This window comes from Suncus etruscus, chromosome 19 (assembly GCF_024139225.1).
Source record: "Suncus etruscus isolate mSunEtr1 chromosome 19, mSunEtr1.pri.cur, whole genome shotgun sequence".
Lineage (NCBI taxonomy): Eukaryota > Metazoa > Chordata > Mammalia > Eulipotyphla > Soricidae > Suncus > Suncus etruscus.
Window position 1 is genome coordinate 21,390,828 of NC_064866.1, and position 18,583 is coordinate 21,409,410.

The 18,583-nt window shown below is 36.7% G+C and overlaps 1 non-coding gene across 1 annotated transcript; it reads left to right on the forward strand.

Moving 5' to 3' along the window:
• The first annotated feature begins 17,849 nt into the window (after positions 1-17,849).
• LOC125997760 (small nucleolar RNA SNORA22) lies at positions 17,850-17,979 on the forward strand. The gene has a single exon (XR_007491780.1). It is a non-coding gene; the product is annotated as a small nucleolar RNA SNORA22 (small nucleolar RNA).
• The last annotated feature ends 604 nt before the right edge of the window (positions 17,980-18,583 follow it).

Below are 18,583 nucleotides of genomic sequence, written 5' to 3' on the forward strand. Positions count from 1 at the left end.
TTTATCAAATATTAGTTGGCTGTATATCTGGGGGTTTATGTCTGGGAATTCTGTCCTGACCCACTGGTCTGAGGTCCTGTCTCTGTTCCAGTACCATGCTGTTTTGATTACTATGGCTTTATAGTATAGTTTCAAGTTGGGTAAGGAGATTCCACCCAGCTTCTTGTTTTTCAGTATGTGTTTGGCTATCCTGGGTCTTTTGTGGTTCCAGATGAATTTTGTGAATGACTGTTCTAATTCTTTAAAGAATTGTGTCTGGATTTGGATAGGGATTGCATTAAATCTATATAGGAGTTTGGGTAGGATAGTCATTTTGATTATGTTAATTCTACCTATCCATGAGCATGGGATGTTCTTCCATTTCTTTAGATCGTCTTCAATTTCTTTCTGGAGTGTTTTGAAGTTTCCCTGGTATAGGTCTTTCACTTCTCTTGTAAGGTTGATTCCTAGATACCTGATATTTTTTGATACTATCTTAAATGGAATTGTATTTTTAATCTCTCTCTCCTCAACTTCATTTTTTGTATATAGAAACGCTACTGTCTTTTGTGTATTGACTTTGTATCCAGCCACTTTGCTGTATTGGCTGATAGTTTCTAGGAGTTTTACTGTGGACTCTTTAGGGTTTTTAATGTATATCATCATATCATCGGCAAATAGAGATAGTTTGTGTTCCTCTTTCCCTATTTGAATTCCTTTGATTCCCTTCTCTTGTCGGATTGCTATTGCTAGGACTTCTAAGGTTATATTGAATAAGAGTGGAGAGAGTGGACAGCCTTGTCTAGTTCCTGACCTTAGTGGGAATGCTTCTAGTTTCTCGCCATTAAGTATAATGTTGGCTGTAGGCTTTTCATATATAGCTGTAACTATCTTGAGGAAAGTTCCTTCTAACCCTATTTTGCTGAGTGTCTTTAACATGAAAGGATGTTGGATTTTGTCAAACGCCTTCTCTGCATCGATTGATATGATCATGTGGTTTTTGTCTTTCATGTTGTTGATGTGATGTATCAAATTGATTGATTTGCATATGTTGAACCAACCTTGCATTCCTGGTATGAATCCCACTTGGTCGTGATGTATGATCTTTTTGATGAAGTGTTGGATTCGGTTTGCTAAGATTTTGTTAAGTATCTTTGCATCTATGTTCATTAGTGAGATTGATCTGTAGTTTTCTTTCTTGGTGGTGTCTTTGCCATCTTTGGGAATGAGTGTGATATTAGCCTCATAAAAGGAGTTAGGGAGGATTCCTGTTTTTTCTATGGTTTGGAAAAGCCTATGGAACAGTGGTAGTAAGTCTTCTTGAAATGTTTGATAGAATTCCCCTGTAAATCCATCTGGGCCTGGGCTTTTGTTCTTAGGGAGTTTTTTAATTACATCTTCAATTTCCTCTGAGGTGATTGTTCTGTTTAGGCTTTCTAGATCTTCCTTTTCCAGTCTTGGAAGAGGGTGTTTGTCTAAGAATCTGTTGATTTCTACTGGGTTTTCTAGCCTAGTTGAGTATAGTTGTTCATAGTATGATCTCATGATATGTTGTATTTCTTGGGGTTCTGTTGTAATCTCTACCCTTTCATTAGTGATCCTATTAATTTGGGTGTTTTCCCTCTTTTTTTGGTGAGTTTTGCCAATGGTTTTTCTATCTTGTTTATTTTTTCGAAAAACCAACTCCTGGTCTCATTGATTTTTTGTATTGTTTTCTTAGTTTCGATGTTGTTTATTTCTGCTCTGGTTTTTATTATTTCTTGCCTTCTGGTTGTGGTTGGATTTCTCTGTTGCTGTTGTTCCAATTCTTTGAGGTGATCTTTTAAACTGTTGGTTTTGTTATTTTCCTGTTTCTTGACATAGGCCTGTATTGCTATGAGTTTCCCCCTAATTACTGCTTTTGCTGTGTCCCACAAATTTTGACATGTTGTCTCTTCATTGTCATTTGTCTCAAGGAATCTTTTTATTTCTTCCTTGAGTTGTTCTTTGATCCAGCAGTTATTGAGCAGCATGTTGTTTAATCTCCAGGTATTAGTTTTTCTCCATTGTTTCTTCTTGACATCAATTTTGACCTCTGTTGCATAGTGATCTGAAAGGGTACTTCTAATGATCCTTACCTTTGTTATCTTATGTAGGTTGGCTTTGAATCCTAAGACATGGTCTATTCTGGAGAAGGTTCCATGTGGGTTTGAGAAGAATGTGTATTCTGCTTTCTGGGGATGGAGGGCTCTATATAAGTCTATTATCCCTAATTCTTCTTGGTTTTCATTTAGGGCTCTTATTTCTTTACTATTTTTCTGTTTGGAGGATCTGTCCAGTGGTGATAGTGGAGTATTTAGGTCCCCTACTATTATCACATTTCCCTTCATGTGTTTCTCCAGATTGGCCAGTAGTTGTCTCACATATTTTGCTGATTCTACATTGGGTGCATAGATATTGACCAGGGTTAGTGTTTCTTGGTCTAATGTTCCCCTGATCAGTAAGTAGTGACCCTCTTTATCTCTGATCACTTTCTTGAGGTTGAATGCAATTTGGTCTGATATAAGAATGGCTGTCCCTGCTCTTTTTTGTTTTCCATTGGCCTGAATAATTACTTTCCATCCTTTGATTCTAAGCCTATGCTTATCCTGTAGCTGTAGGTGTGTTTCTTGTAGAAAGCAGAAGTCTGGTTTATTTTTCCTAATCCAGTTCTCTACTATGTGTCTTTTAATTGGAGAGTTTAGTCCATTAACATTTAGGGAAATTATTGAGAGAGAGGACTGTTGTGCAGTTGTGTTGTGTAGGGTGGCTTTTGTTACAATCGGGGGTTTGGATTGTGTAGTTCATCTCTGAGTAGGTCATTTAGGATCGGTTTTGTTTGCACAAATAGCTCTAGTTCGGTCTTGTTTGAAAATGTTTTTAGTCTGTCCTCCCATATGAATGATAATTTTGCTGGGTATTGGACTCTAGGTTGGAAGTTTTTTTCATTCAGTCGTTTAAATATGTTATTCCACTGTCTTCTTGCTTGAATTATTTCGACTGGCAGATCTGGTTTGATTCTTATGTCCCTACCTTTGTACTTGAGGTTTTTTTTCTCTCTTATTGCCTTAAGAAGTTCCCCTTTTTCTTTGTTTTTTGCCATTTGAATTACTATATGTCTTGTTGTCAATTTATTAGGATCTATTTTATTAGGGACTCTCTTGATTTCCTGGATTTGGCCTGAAGTTTAATTCCAGAGGGTGGGGAAGTTCTCTGCTATTATCTCTCTGACTACTTGTTCTTCCCCTTTCCCTATTTCCTCCCCTTCTGGTATACCCACGATTCTTAGATTGTTTCTTTTGTCCTTGTTCATTAGGTACTGGACTTTTCCTTCCAATGCTTTGCCTTTTATTTCTTTGTTGGTTTCTTGTTCATTTTTTGTTTGCAGTTTTCCTTCGAGTTCTTTAATGTGTTTCTCCAACTCTGTGTTTCTGCTAGTAAGGCTTGTTACTTTGTCTGTTAATTCCTTCACTTCTTTTTGTATGGACTCTCTCATGGTCTTTAAAGAATCATGCTTTTCTATAATAAAAGTTTGAATAATGAGGATGTTCAAAGTCTAAAGTACCTTGAAAGAACAAGTGTGAAATTTTGTTATGGAAAACATTTTGGGAACCCTTCCAATGTCATTGAAGAACAGGGCTTACTCACAAATATTGGGCCTCAAGTTTGTTGACTGAACAGGCCATTCAATGATCATTAGGTCCAGAGATGGGGCAGACAACTAACAAGGCTATAGCTGAGTTACAAAGGGTGGGAAGGGAAAAGCTACTAAGGGTGGGGAGGGTACCAGGGATCAAACTCAGGGACTTCCGTGTATGTGAGAACTCCACCAACTCTTTGAGCTAACTTCCTGGCCCAAAGTGTTGTTTATTAATCCACAGTAGGTATGGAGGAGAAACAGAATGTGTAATATTCCTCATGTTCTACCTGACACTGCTCTTTTCTTGAGGGAGTAAACCAGAATTAGCTTAGTGGGACAGGCCAGATGCTTTCATTCAAAGTTACATTCTATACCTGGAACCTGATCAAAAATTTATTTGGAGAGACTGAAGAGGCATTATTAGTAAGTTTTGAGGATGTAGGCTAGAAAACACAAATTGTTTCTAAAGTCTGAGTCATTGGTTCTTTCTTTTTTTAAAACAAATATTACCTTTATTTAAGCACTATGATTACAAACATGTTTGTAGTTGGGTTTCAGTCATAAAAAAGAACATCCCCCTTCACCAGTGCAATATTCCCACCACCAATGCCCTCCATCTTCCTCCTCCTTCTCATCCTGCCTGTAGTCAAGACAGGAATTCTACTTCTCTATTTTAAGAAATAAAAAGGTGGAAGCAAGCAAAAATGCTAGAGTAATGTGAGAGGACATGCATTAAGAATAGGTCTATACTTACCTTGCATGCAGAAGGTCGGTAGTTTGAACCCCGGCATCCTATATGATCCCCTGAGCCTGCCAGGAGCAATTTCTGAGCACAGAGCCAGAAGTAATCCCTGAGTGCTGCCAGGTGTGACCCAAAGACCAAAAAAAAAAAAAAACCCCAGAATAGGTCTATATTAAGAACATAAAACTAGCTCCACATATTGTATATCAAGTAGAAGAAACTGTGTGACTCGGGGCAAGAGGGCGACAGAGAAGATGGTTGCCACAATCAAAATAAAATAAAACTAAAAACTACTGCCTTTGTTCAGTCTCTTCCTATATGCTTTAAATCAGAAGCTAAACTTAGGTATCCAAAGTCCTCACTCAGAATTCAAATGGTCACCACAAAAACAGAATTGTTCCTGAAAATACCAACAACATGAAAACAAACTGAATGTCAATTGTCTCAGGACTCCTTATACCATCAAATGATGTTCGGGTCTCATCCATGCTTAAATTATAACAGTTTTTAGCATAACTCACTTTTTGGAGAGTTTGAAGACTTGGTATCTTACAAATTACAATCATTCTGGCCCTTCATCAGGCTGTTTCTGTTGCTGTGGACTGTGTTACTTGCCTGATTTTTAGGTTAGATACCCTGTGCTTTCTCAGCAAATATTACTGAAGGTGCATTGACTCCTTTGTTACTTGATTCTGGATTTTGCAGCTACTGCCTTTGATAGCAGAACAATTTATGTTCTGCCCTCAGCTGTCTTGTCTTGCTGAAGATCAAATCTCTGTTGTTCACCTCATAAGTTACTGGCACTTCTTCCTTATATACATATCAGTCAAGAAACATACTAAACATAGTTTTTTGGCTTCTAAATTATTATGAATATCAATATTGTAGCCCCTTTCTTTTCTTGCTTCCCCCTTTCAAGCTACTGATTTGGGAGAAGTTCCATCTAAAATTATGATTCCCTCTAACTCTTACTCTGCCTCTGTCTTCTTGGCTGTGGCCCCTTCTTTTTTTTTAATTATTTTCATCTCAGGTCCCTTTCTTGCATATGCCACAGCCTCCTCCTGTCTCCACTATATCATTGCCTTTTCAGGGTTCTCAAATATTCCTACATAGTTTTGAGCTTCAGATGAAGAGAAAATCTTTGTCATGAGGGGTTTTTTTGGCTTCTAGAAAAATCGATTGTTCTGAAATGTATGTGTGTGTATGATGGATGAAGACACTACCATATGTAATAATTATATATTTTCTTCATCTTGGTTCCACTTGGATCCACAATGTAAGCTGTGATCTCAATGCAGGCTCTGTACATTTAGGAATAATTATTACAATCAAATTTGCTTGAATATATTTATTTAAAATGTCATGAGTTTGTACTTACTTTTCCTTATTTAATCTTCATAGTAAACCCATGAAATAAGAGTAGGATAATGAGGCACAAACAAATTATTAACAAATTGAAGTTCTGAGGTTAGTAAACAACTGGATAGATTCTACTTTAGGCATTTGGATTCCAGAATCTACCACACTATCAATCACTGTATAATTGCTTTGTGATGGCATTCTATATCCTCAAAGAGAGGACACATATCTCTTGTCTGTAGATACCTCATAGGTCATGGCGATAACAACCTAGAGAAAACAGACTAGTTCTTCCTGGAAATATTTTATAAAATCCTCTTTATGTTTTAAGTAATGGGGGAAAATAACTCATGAGTTGTGTTAGTCCCTCTGTGAACAGTTCCTTTGAGGCAATCGTACTGCTCTCATTTTCTCAGTGAGAGTAAATAAACACAAATATATTTAATAGGCACATTGCCAAAGATGCTAATCTTTGGCGGAGGGAGATTGGGCTACACCCGACAGCACTCAGGGGTTAGTTCTGGCTCTCTGTTCAGAAATTACTCCTGGCAAACATGGGGGACCATATGAGATGCTGGGATTCGAACCATCATTGGTCCTGGGTTGGCTGCTTGCAAGGCAAAAGCCCTACTGCTGTTCTATTGCTTTGGCCTCAAAGATGCTAATCTTATTTGCTTATTTTGTATTTTAATTTTTCTAAGATGCATGGCAAATATATCCCTGCAGCCTATTAGTCAGATGACTGCATTATTGATGTACAGAAAAAATTGAGGCAACGTAATATTATTGCTTGTACTATTATTTACTAGGTGGGTTAATAGGGACTTGGAGAAAATGATTATCTTTGACTTTTATTCCTCTGCTTTCTCATCCCTCTGCCTTTATCATTGAAGCTGACAGTGGCCTCGGAATCTTAGAATTATATCTAAGAGAAAATCTGTCACATAAAAATGTACACTCAGTTTCTTCAATTATTAAATCTAAGGGGCGTTTTAACTATTGCTCTATTATGCTATGAATATTTCCCCTGCAATAAGGAAGTAGAAAATTGCTATGTAACCATTGATAAGCTTAAATGGAGAGCAAGAGTAGTGATTATTAATTTATATGAGATAACATTTCTGCTTTCTAGACCCCATAATGACTTACCAAGTCATACCAAAGAACACTTCAAAACCAAGACAATACTTAATCCACATTAAAGGAGAATTGACAATATAAATATAGAGTCAAAGCAGCCTGAAAAAAAGCAATCCCCATAGAAATTCTGCATGCTGCCCCTTCTGTATCTCAGGGTACATGCTATCTTTTTGTTTGTTTTTGTTTTGGGGTCACATTTGAGGATGCTCAGGAGTTACTCCTAGCTACTGCTTAGAAATCACTCCTGGCGTGGGGGCCATATGGGATGCTGGGGATCGAACCAAGGTCCATCCTGGGTCAGCCATACGCAAGGCAAACGTCCTACCACTGCACTATCACTCTGGCCCCAAGTACATGCTTTCTTGAGGATGACTAATGAAAATAAATATGGATTACTATTTTCGCTTTTCATCTTTTGTGGTAAAAGTGAAGATCCTCTTTGAATTTTATCTGTTGAGTCACAACAGACACGTGTATTTTAGTGTATACTACTGTAGTATTAGACACTAGGAGCAAGTTCAAGGGAGACTTGAACTTGATATGTGATACTGAACATTCTAACTTGTAAGAAAAGTAAGAAAAAGCCAGGTATTTGTGTTACCACTCACTGTTGAAAAAGAATGATCAATTTGGAAATGCATTCTTTGACTTTTTCTTTTTCATGTGGTCACTTGTGTTTTTCACTAAGTAATTTTTTTCGTTTTTGTTTTTGCTTTTGGGTCACACCAGACAGCACTCAGGACTTACTCCTGGCTCTACGCTCAGAAATTGCTCCTGGCAGGCTCAGGGGGACTATATGGGATGCTGGGATTCGAACCACCGTCCTTCTGCATGCAAGGCAAATGCCCTACCTCCATGCTATCTCTCTGGCCCCAGTAAATAAATTGTTTATAAAACTACCCCCAGTGCTTACTTGAGCATCAAATGTTACATTCAAAATTCTCCCCAGGTGACACATAGGGTAATATTATTTGAGTTTAAATAAAAAGGGTAATTATTAACTGGATTTTATTATTAAATATAATATAGTAGCAAGGAATGTTAAAAAAAGACTACAGCACCTTTAATTCAATTTACTGTCAAATTTAAGTAAGGTTTATTCTTGACTACCTTTCTTAAAAATATGTCATAAATTATTAGTGGATTATTTTTGTAAGCTCACTCTTTGAAATGTTTGCTTATTTAAAAGTACAAAATATTTCTTGTTGAAATATTTTTCTGGTATGCTTAATTACTTGTATGAACCTCACATAATAAATGATGAAATGAATGTTTCTCAGACACACATTTTTCAAATGGCACTCATGTAATATTTAACATTTAGTTAATAGCTCTGAAAACAATGGGGTGCAAGTGTTGCCAGTAATATATTACTAGGAATAACTTTTGAAGTTGATAGCTATTTCAAAATGAAGATATTGAGACATTTGAAGACTTTTCTCCATTTGTATACACCAGGGCAAGGCAATTGCTTTTCAAATGTTATTTGTTAGTAGTTTTTTTCTGAACAACTCTTTGTATAAACCTTTGTATAGACCTTTTGAAAGTGTCTTTTTAGAAGGAAATATTTTAAAGGACACACTTCTCAAGCCTAACTGAATAATATTTTGTAAAATATTTTATGTATAATGCCATTTTTAATAATAGGGCTATTTGTTAAATATTTTGTTGGTGGATATGCCTAGAATTGAATAGTTGCTCCCCTTCAGACTAACACATTTCTCTATTGATCTTGATTTTAGTGAAAGGGATATCGTCCTACGCCAAACATGACAATGTATAAGTCACCCTAACTTGGGTCTTTAGTGATACTTTACTTACTTTCTCAAATCTCTGTCCTCGTGTTTACTCATAACTGATAGTGTGGAAAATCCAGGCATTGCAAATTTTTGCATTTTTAAAATTCCATTTGTTCTCTGATGACCAATGCATGGTTTGCTGAACTTCACATAATGTCATTATTTGTCTGAGTTATTGCATGTTATTCATCAATCCAAGCCCCAAAGTCAACCCAATTTTTCCCTATAAATCATTAACCAAACTATGTTATTCCATGTACCTTTTTATACCTTTTATTTTTTCCCTAATCTTGCCTTCTTATTCCTATTAACTTAATTCAGATCTTTACTACTTACCACCTAGATTATCATGATTTTATTTTAACCAGCCTTTATACTCTAATTTTTACTGATTTTATTTAGTCTCCTAGTTTATTTTATTATTGCTTATAGAGTGGTCTTTTTAATGCTAATTACAGCATTCTGCTTGCTTAGCAGTCTTCAAAGCCTGACTATAGAGCTACATAAATTCTAACTTATTTAAGACATATCACATACTATATTATTTTATTGCCATGCTCTTATAGATATTTCTTTTTCTTTATCATAGTTGACTTGTAATAATTCATTTTAAGTGCAAATTAATCAATAAAATCGTGGCCCTTCAGTGTCCTTTGTTTACTTTCTCCAATATACTCTAAAGTCCTGTGCCCCATTAAGTGTTTATTAGAAAAGAGTAGTCATGGTACTGAATAATAATGATTATTTCTTATTTATTAAGCACCTATGTTACCACATACAGGCTAAAGATTTAAAATTTATATTTATTTTAAAATAATTTGTAGTTATTCATTCTTAATTATTATAACATTTCTGACAATAGTTATTTATATTTCTTGCTATATAGATGGTGAACTAGAAATTCAAAGAGGTTGGATTTGTGTCCTGGATATTGTATTTTGAAAAATATATTCTATTTGTCAATTTTCCAAGACTAAGCACCATTCTACTTTCCCCTACTTTTATTTTTTTTATCAGATATGTAGAAACAATAACATCAGAGATGACCTAAAATACCTGATAGTATATGGCAGAAAAACCTTTTTTTGTTATGACAATTTGATGAACAGAGTTCACATAAATTCAGCAAGATTGTTAAGTTAAAAAAGCATTTCTTATTGAAGAAGATATATAAAACACTGGAGTTAGAGTTATTTTTCTTAAAGAAAAAAATTGGGGTATTGTATTAATTATAGTTAAGATGTGAATAGGTGCTATTCTATTCTTCATACCTACTTCACAAAGAATAAGAGAAAATTAACTTGAAGTTTTCCAAGAGAGAAAATAGTAGATTTAATAAATATATCTCTATCAATTAGTGGAGATACAGGAAATGTTAATATATTTCTACCTTCAGGTTCCCATCCCAATGAGTCCTTTCTCATTATATTCTTTTTATTTTAAGTTAATAAGATAGACTCAGTAGTTTATTTGATATACATATTTTTTAAATGTCTTGAATCTCTTATAAAGAACTAGAACATATAGTCATCAGTTGGAATTTATTGCATTCAGACAGACTCAAAATATCTAAATACTACAGTGTATTATTTTATTTCAGAGTATTTTCATTCTTGTTATCTTACCTACAAACTATAAAAATATGATGCAGGTGGGGTTTTTTCATTAATTTCTATTATAAAATTGATGAAATTTGATCCCAGAAACATTCTACTTTACTTTCAACTATTGTTGATAATGAGTGTAATATAAACATATTTTTATTTTTTAATGCAGTTTAATGTGACTGAAATGTTATCAATAAAGATACTCTATTCTGACTCTAGAATATAATAGCCTAACTTGTTAAATAACACAAAACTAATGTCAAGCAATACAGGTCCCAAACTCCTATCTATTCTTTTTCTTCCTTTTATTGTGCTAAACATGAATATATTAGATACTCTTCCTTGCTCAAACAGAAGTGCTGTTTCTTTGTGTATTATCTCTCAACTTACTCTATGAGTTGTGCATTTTTACTTGGGTCTTTGATATTGTCCTTCTTGAATTTTTTTTCACTTTTCTTTATTTGGAATTCATTGAAATTTTTTTTTGCCTAATTAGAAGTAACTAGAGCCTATTTTCACATAAATAACTAGAGCCTATTTTTTCCATATATTGAGTCTGGTCATTCATGTAATTAGGTAAATTCTTTGTAAGAAAAAAAAACCTGTAGAGAAAGCTAAGCATCCTCTTGAAAAGTCACATGTATAGCAATACTAAAGTCAGAATTAATATTTGAATACATGCTAAGTATACAAATAATGTCCAGGTAACATTTAGTAAGACATCTTATTCAGTAAATGATACCATTACCATGACTCCAATAAACAACAACTACAATAAACTTGTATTAAAAATGGGGGCTACCAATCTGAAGAGGGTCAGGGGCTATGATTGGAAGATGCCTGGGAGCCCACACACCACAAGTAAAATCCAAAAGACAATGGGAAAACTGTACTTCCAACATAGGCATAAGACCTGTAATACACCACCTCTTTACCTGTTCTCCCCCAAATGCAAAGTAGTCTTTTGCACCACTTTGGTCCTTTAAAAACTTCGCTAACTCATTTTATTTCTTTTTTCTTTTTTTTATTTATTTATTTAAATGTTTGCCCTACATATACATTTGTGGGCACATACACTTTTATTTCCTTTTTTTTTTTTTAATCGTTTTTGGGTATGTGACCTATTTCTGTTATCCACTTTGTCCACCCCAAATACTCCGACATATAATGGAGCACCACTTCCCCCTGCAAAGGCACACTAAATAAAGGGGAAATCTTACATATTTTAAAAAAAAAAAAAAAAGAGCTCTTATCTACTAGAGATAGGAACTCATAGTTGTTTACAATACAGGGATATCTCCAACCTTGAAAATATGTCATGTGGAATCAACTTAGACCTCAGGTGATTAGATATCATCCATCCAGCCTTGAACCCTGGATCCCAGACATAGAAATGGCACAGCTCTTCACAACAGCTGCAAGAAACAAACTCCATCTGGGACAGCCTTAATACTGCAGGGTCAACAACAAGGGCCAGCTCTAACATGATATCCCGACAATGAGGAAAATGTGAACAACTTGACCTTAGAACAGTTTAGCCTACCTTACCAGCTAACGACAAGACAAAACCAGAAGACGTGGCACCCTTTGGTAGATACAAAAGCCAAGATCGTGATTTACAGATGACTGGCTGCTAGAACCACGACCAGACCGTATACATCTTGGGACCAACATAAAAGCCCTAGTCTAGGGTTTGAACTAAGACCTGCACAATAAACATGATCCCCAGTTCCAAAGGTCCGGCAGAGACAATTGTAACGGAAAGGGGCTTCTGGAAGAACAAAGAAAGATGCTATCCTAGATGCCTTCCTAGGTTTAGCGCAAAGACCAAGATCACCAACCACAGAAGATGGATTAAAATGGCACTGAGGCAACAGAACCTCTAGATTCACAAAGACTGACTTCACCATAAGTCCCACCTCAGGATATGTACAGATACTGAGACCTCTAAACACAGAGCTCTGACTGTATCACACTGGACAGAGCAGAAGCCTTCCACACACCAAAAAAAAAAAAAAACAAAAAACAAAAAAAAAACACAACAGGGAGAGTAATGATCCTGAGCAAAGACTAGAGCTGATCCCATGACAGTATACTCCAAGGACGGAGAAACCCCATATCTCATAGGGCAAGTGAATTCCTTTTCGAATGACCCCAATATTTACTGTGCCAGGGCAGGAGGGAAAAAAAAATACAAAAAACACAAAACCTTTGTTATTTATATATATATCTTACCTTCATCTATTATTGTTATTATTATTTTTATTTACCTAGCTATTTTGGTCGATTTCTCAGTTTGGATGTGATTATTGAAATTGTTGTCCCCAATTATTCTTATTTTTTTTCTCTTCCTTTCTTTTCTTTCGTTATGTGCTACGCCATGTTTCTTATTTCAAGACCACGGCGTGTTTTTTGTTTGTTTGTGTTTGTTTTTTGTTTGTTTTGTTTTGTTTTTTATCTGTTTTTTTTTTTTTGTGGTGCTTATCGTTATAGCTGGAGTCCTCACTGGATATTTGACACTTCTTTTGGTACTGGTGAAGTATTTCAACTTCTTTTTCTCCTTCATTTCCCAAATCGATGATGAGAACCTCTAGAAGGATTCTGCCCATTTTTGGGGTATTAAACTCTTACCCCAGTTTATTTATTTTCTCTTTTTCAGGCAAAACCACGCAACTTGAACTAGCCACCCCTGCCCCTACTTAGAGGGGGAAATAAGGGAGGCATCAAGACCAAACTGATGCAAGACTACTAAGTAGTTGGTTAGAGACAGAGGGGACCACATATTCTAGCCGCCCTGGGGGTGAGGGAAGAGGAAAAGGGAGGTAAGACAAAAACGGAGGTGTAGGGAGGGCAATTTGGGGATGGGAATCTCCCCTGATTTTATGTAAATATGTACCTAAAATATTATTGTCAACAATATGTAAGCCACTATGATCAAAATAAAAATTATATTAAAAAAAATGGGGGATACACCAGGTGATGCTCAGGGTTATTCTTGACTCTGTACTCAGGGAACTCTACTAGCAGGCATAGGGTAGCAGAAGCTACTGGGGACTGAATCTGGAAGGAAAACACATTATTCTCTGTACTATCATTCTAGACCAAAGGTATCTTTTTAACACATTTTCCCTTTGCATGATTGATTTGTTTTATTTTGTTTTGGGATCACACTCAGCACTTTTTAGGTTATGTTCCCAACTCTGTATTCTGGGATTTCCCCCTGACAATGTTTAAAGACCACATGTAGTACTAGGGAGCCAACTGGGTCAGCTGTGTGCAAGGCAAACATCTTAACCACTGAACTACTTTGCTGCAGGCGTCTTGTGTCTCAGCATCTCTAGTGGAGACTAATATCCTTCATGAAAAAAAGCGGACACATGAACAGGGACGAATATGAAATATGAGACCACACAAAATATATTGTATGGGAACCCGCGTCTTCAATAGACGTGAGACAACTTTACTTTTTCAGGCTGCTCTCATTTTAGCACAACTCTGGTATGCAAAGTATGTCCGGAAAAACAAAGGGCAGAGGACCTGTAGGAGGAACAATACAATGGTACTGGACCCTAGAATTTACATATCAAAAAACTAGCCTATATAGGTGAAAAGAATCCCCAGCCAAAAGATAAGGAAGTGACATATGGGGGTGTTCTAGTTTAGAAAGGATGTTCTTATAACAAAGAAAGAGAAACTAGTTTTGCTACAATTTTGCAGCCTTTCTGGAATAGTAAAATGCAAGAAAGACAGAAGCTATTGTTTACCACCTAGAAGTTGAGAGCAGAAAAGTATCTTACAGGTAACTGGCTGGACTCATCTTTGAGTTGCAAATATACTTAGCCAGTGGGGAACTTTGGCGGCCTTTGGTACCGAAATTTCTCTGACTGCACAATGACTGAGGCCGAATTTTGGTATGTAGTTTTGCAAGGGAGACAAAGCCAAATGAAAAGAAAAGAGATATATAATGTCACCACCATGTCATGAATATAACAGAATTATAGCCAGTAATCCAGGCAGGGGTTATAATTGACTTCCTACAACAGGCCTGCTGGCTAAAATATTTCTTGGGGGAATATCAGGCACTGCACCAGGAAAGCCAACAGACACATCAGGTGTGTGCTTCCCTTATAATGGAGACATCCATGCTGCCTAACCATTCCAATTTTTGGTTTGCTGTTTTCTCTTATATTAAACTATGGTGACATATAAACAAAAAATGAAGACACATAATGTCAATTTTAGGTACTGTTCTGGATTGATGTTACCTCTCCCCAAAGACAAATTGTTGGGGACTGACTTGTTTGAGGCCATTTTGCTATTCTTTCTGCCATAATCCAGCCTTTCACCTAAAGGCTACATGCAGTCTTGCTGTAAGTTCTTGGGCCAAAGAGAAAGGAAAATGCAGCTGCAAAGTATAATTAATCTTTTAGCCCGGAGGAGAGCAACACAGCCCAGTACCATTCCCAGAAAAGAGGCCTTACTCCCTTAACCATATCCCTGAGTTTACAAGACATTCATTATTGTGTATATGCTACATTGTCTGTTCAAGATCACTGAGGCAAGCACATCTTGCACCACCTCCTGATAGTCAAGCAATTAGGAATGCAGCTAGAAGGTCACAAGATGTTTCCATGGATACTGCAAGAAGTATTGCCCACTTGCCTTATTTGGAATAATGAAGTAATTTTCATGCCAAAAGTGTGATTGACATCACCCTTGTACTGCCCCCTTCTCCTTCTCTATATAAGAAGGAGCTGTAGCCAAATAAAGTGGCCCTTGAACAGTGAGACGCTGCCTTGGGTCTTTATTATTAACCTCTCTCAGATTTTTTACAGGTGTGGTTGCTCTTCTACTCAGCAAAATAGGAGTGCGGTCGTCTGAGAAGCCTTCCCAGCTAATTCCTGCTGGCCGGGCCCCCCTGGGGGGCTTCTGGACCCCGCATTTTGGCGCCCAACGCTGGGCACGAAGACCACCGCCACACCCCGAACGACTACGGGTCGGCGAGTCCGGAGCTGTTTCATAAATCGCAGGAATACCCCATCCGGGTAGGCGTTGAAACGAGTTAGCCTTAATCAAATATTTAAACTGCAGTTTTTTCAGTCGTTCTGATCACCGCCCCTGATTGGCTCTTGGGGCTTCGCCCGTTGGCTTCACTTCCATGGGTGTTTCGTTGAGTACTGAACTTAAATTCATTAAATATATACAGTCTGAGTTGAAAGCCAGACATATAGAGGTTACCAAAGAAGAATATTTGTAATTTTCTTATGTTTATTCATAATGTATGTCATTGGTTTATTATTACCTGTCCAGAAATTGTTGCGTCCACTTGGGACAAAGTAGGACATGAAATGAGTGATTATTTTGTAAATAATGATGATTCACAGAAGGAAAAAATTATGTTCCAATATTGGAGCCTGTTAAGAGATATCATTTTAACTAAAAATGCCGGAACCGCCAAAGACATCATCCATGCCGTTGAATCTCATGTACAACAAGTCTCCCGTGAGTGTTCCAGGACTCCCTCTCGTTCTAATTCTGTCTCTCATCTCCCTTCTCCCTCTGAGAATACTTCCCCTTGTCCTCCCTCCACCACTGATTCTTCTACCTTTGTCTCCAAAGTAACTAATGCTCTTAAAGATCTCTCTAATGCTTCTCATTTATATCCCTCCCTTACTTCTGTCCATGCTTCTGCTCTATGCACCCAGACCCCTACAGAAGAGGCCGCTGCACCCTCTGTGCAAAATCCTAAACAGCCCTTCACTTCCCTAGCCTCAGCTCCGTCCCTGTTCCACCAAAACCTTTACTCCCCTCACCACCCTCCCCTCCTTAGCCAGCAATTGCAACAATACAAAGCCTTTAATTGGAAAAGCCTCAAAGAGCCGTTTCAAGCCGTAACCTCCTATGGCCCCCAAGCCCCTTACACGTTCTCCTGCTTAGAATCTAAAAGCTGAACTCTTTGTCTCTTGAGAAGTTAACTTTTTTTTTTCATTGCAAAGCCCCTGCAAATAGGCAGGAATCCTAATCTCTAAGCTCTTATAGCTGGCCTCGCCTCTTTTCATACCTTAAAGGTACAGCACACACTTTCCAGGTCCCAGCTTGCCAACATGGCTCTTGCTGCCCTCCGTGCCTGGAAGTCGCTCCCCAAAGCCAGCATTCCAGCAGCTCCCCCACACCGGCAACAAACTGTTGCTGCTTTCTCCCTCCCCCCCCCCCCTTTTTCTGACTTGAGTTCCCAACTCACCACAATTACATCCATGGTCTCTCACCTCTCTAACAAACTTGATAATGCTCTTGGCTCAAAAACCAGCGCTACCTTTCCTGTCTTTCTCCCTAATGGAGAAAGTCTTCCCCCGCCTGCTCAGCAGCCTCCGCCGCCCCAGGAGAAAAAATTCTAAATGCCCTGAACGCTCAGTCCCTAACCATGGCAATTTCCCTCCTCTCACCGCTCCCCCTCTTAAAGCTATAGAAATGAAACTACTTGGCCAAATTGAAAATCTTAAACAAATCTTAAGCCTTCAAAAACAGGCTGCTTCTCTTAATTCACAGGTTTCTGCCTTTCAGGCGTTCCCCCCCCCCTCCTAAATCTATAGCTGTCTGTCCTTTGCCCACTGAATTCCACGGCCAAGCCCCCCCTCTTGAGAATTCAAAGAAACAAACTAATAAAAGTCAGGCTAAGTGCCATAAAACAGAAACTGCTGCAGTGCCTACAAAAAATTCTAAGGGCACAGTAAGCAGGATAATTACAAAGTATCATCTGCTAAGCCATAAAACCTTGCGATATCTACACTTTGCTGTTAAAACTTCTGAGCCTAATGTACCCTTTACTTTGCTCAAACCAATCCTCAGCCTCCTTCAGCCTCTTTCCTGCCAGCCTTGGAAAACAGCCAGCTCAGGCCCTGCCACTCCCACTTTAAGCCTTCCAATTCACCTTGAAATACCCAATCTTTGTTATTCAAAAGAAATCTGAAAAGTAGCATCTCTTGCATATTCTCAAATCAATTAATAAAACCATGATCCCCATAGTGCTTTTGCAACCCAAATTCCCCTCTTCAGTTGCCATTCCCTCTAATTCCAATAAATTAGTAATTAATCTTAAAAGATTGCTTTTTTTTCCTATATATCATTACACCCTGCTAACTGTAAATAATTTGCCTCTAACCTTCCTGCTGTTAACTGTGCTAGCCCCTCCCCAAGTTATCAGTGAAAAACTCTGCTTCACCTTGTCAGCCCTACACTTCGTCAAATATGTGTTATTAGGTTTAGTGCATTAAGTAGTGTAAAGTAATTATTAAAACATTAAAAAGCAACAAAAAGATAAAGGCAATACATTTTTTTTTTCATGCCTCTCAGAAAATTTTAAAGCAAGGTCATAATTCTGTCACTTTACAGATAACAAAATATTGGTAAAAGAAAAACTTCTTTGTGTTTTAAAATCCAAACGAACACAAAAGTGTTAAATTTAAGTCTTATATTTCTATTAAAAGTTTTATTTTAGTTTTTAAAGTATTTACAAAATTATGTAAAAAATAATGTGGTTAGCCTTTTTAAACAATATAGTTAATTTAATGCACAGTAAACACCTAAGTATGCTTTATAGTACCCTTAGTTTTAACTTTGTGCTACAGCAATGGTTGTTCTTTATTTCTGCATTGAAAAAACTATTATTTTAAGTGCATTCAAAATATCAGCACATTATACAAATCTGTATATTTGTGTCGCAGTGAAAAAATAATATAAATGAAAAATATATTATATATAATTTTATAAGAATATATAAAAATAACTAAACTTTATAAGCAAATTAACTAGTATTAAATATAATTTAGTCTTAAGTTCTAAATGTGTAAATGCATCAGATGTCTTTAACTATATTTTGTAATAATCTAAGCATTTAGTTAATTTAGTATATAATATTTTTTACAAATTATTCACTTAAAGTCTTCATAGTAAAAACAGTTGTTTGTATTTTTAAAATCAGTTTTTATACCTTTAATAATCATAGTTCATGCTATTGTGTTTAATCATAAAAATTTTAACACTTTATTGCAGCTGTCTTACTGTTCTACTGCAAAACCAATTTAAAGAAAACCTATTCATTTACAGCAAATGATTTCATACTTCAGAGTGAAGACTCCTTCTACAGTGCTCATTAACCATTTTACTTAAAAAATTTTTACTGCTTTTTTTTTTTTTTTTTTTTTTTTTTTTTTTGGTTTTTGGGCCACACCCGGTAACGCTCAGGGGTTACTCCTGGCTATGCGCTCAGAAGTCGCTCCTGGCTTGGGGGACCATATGGGAC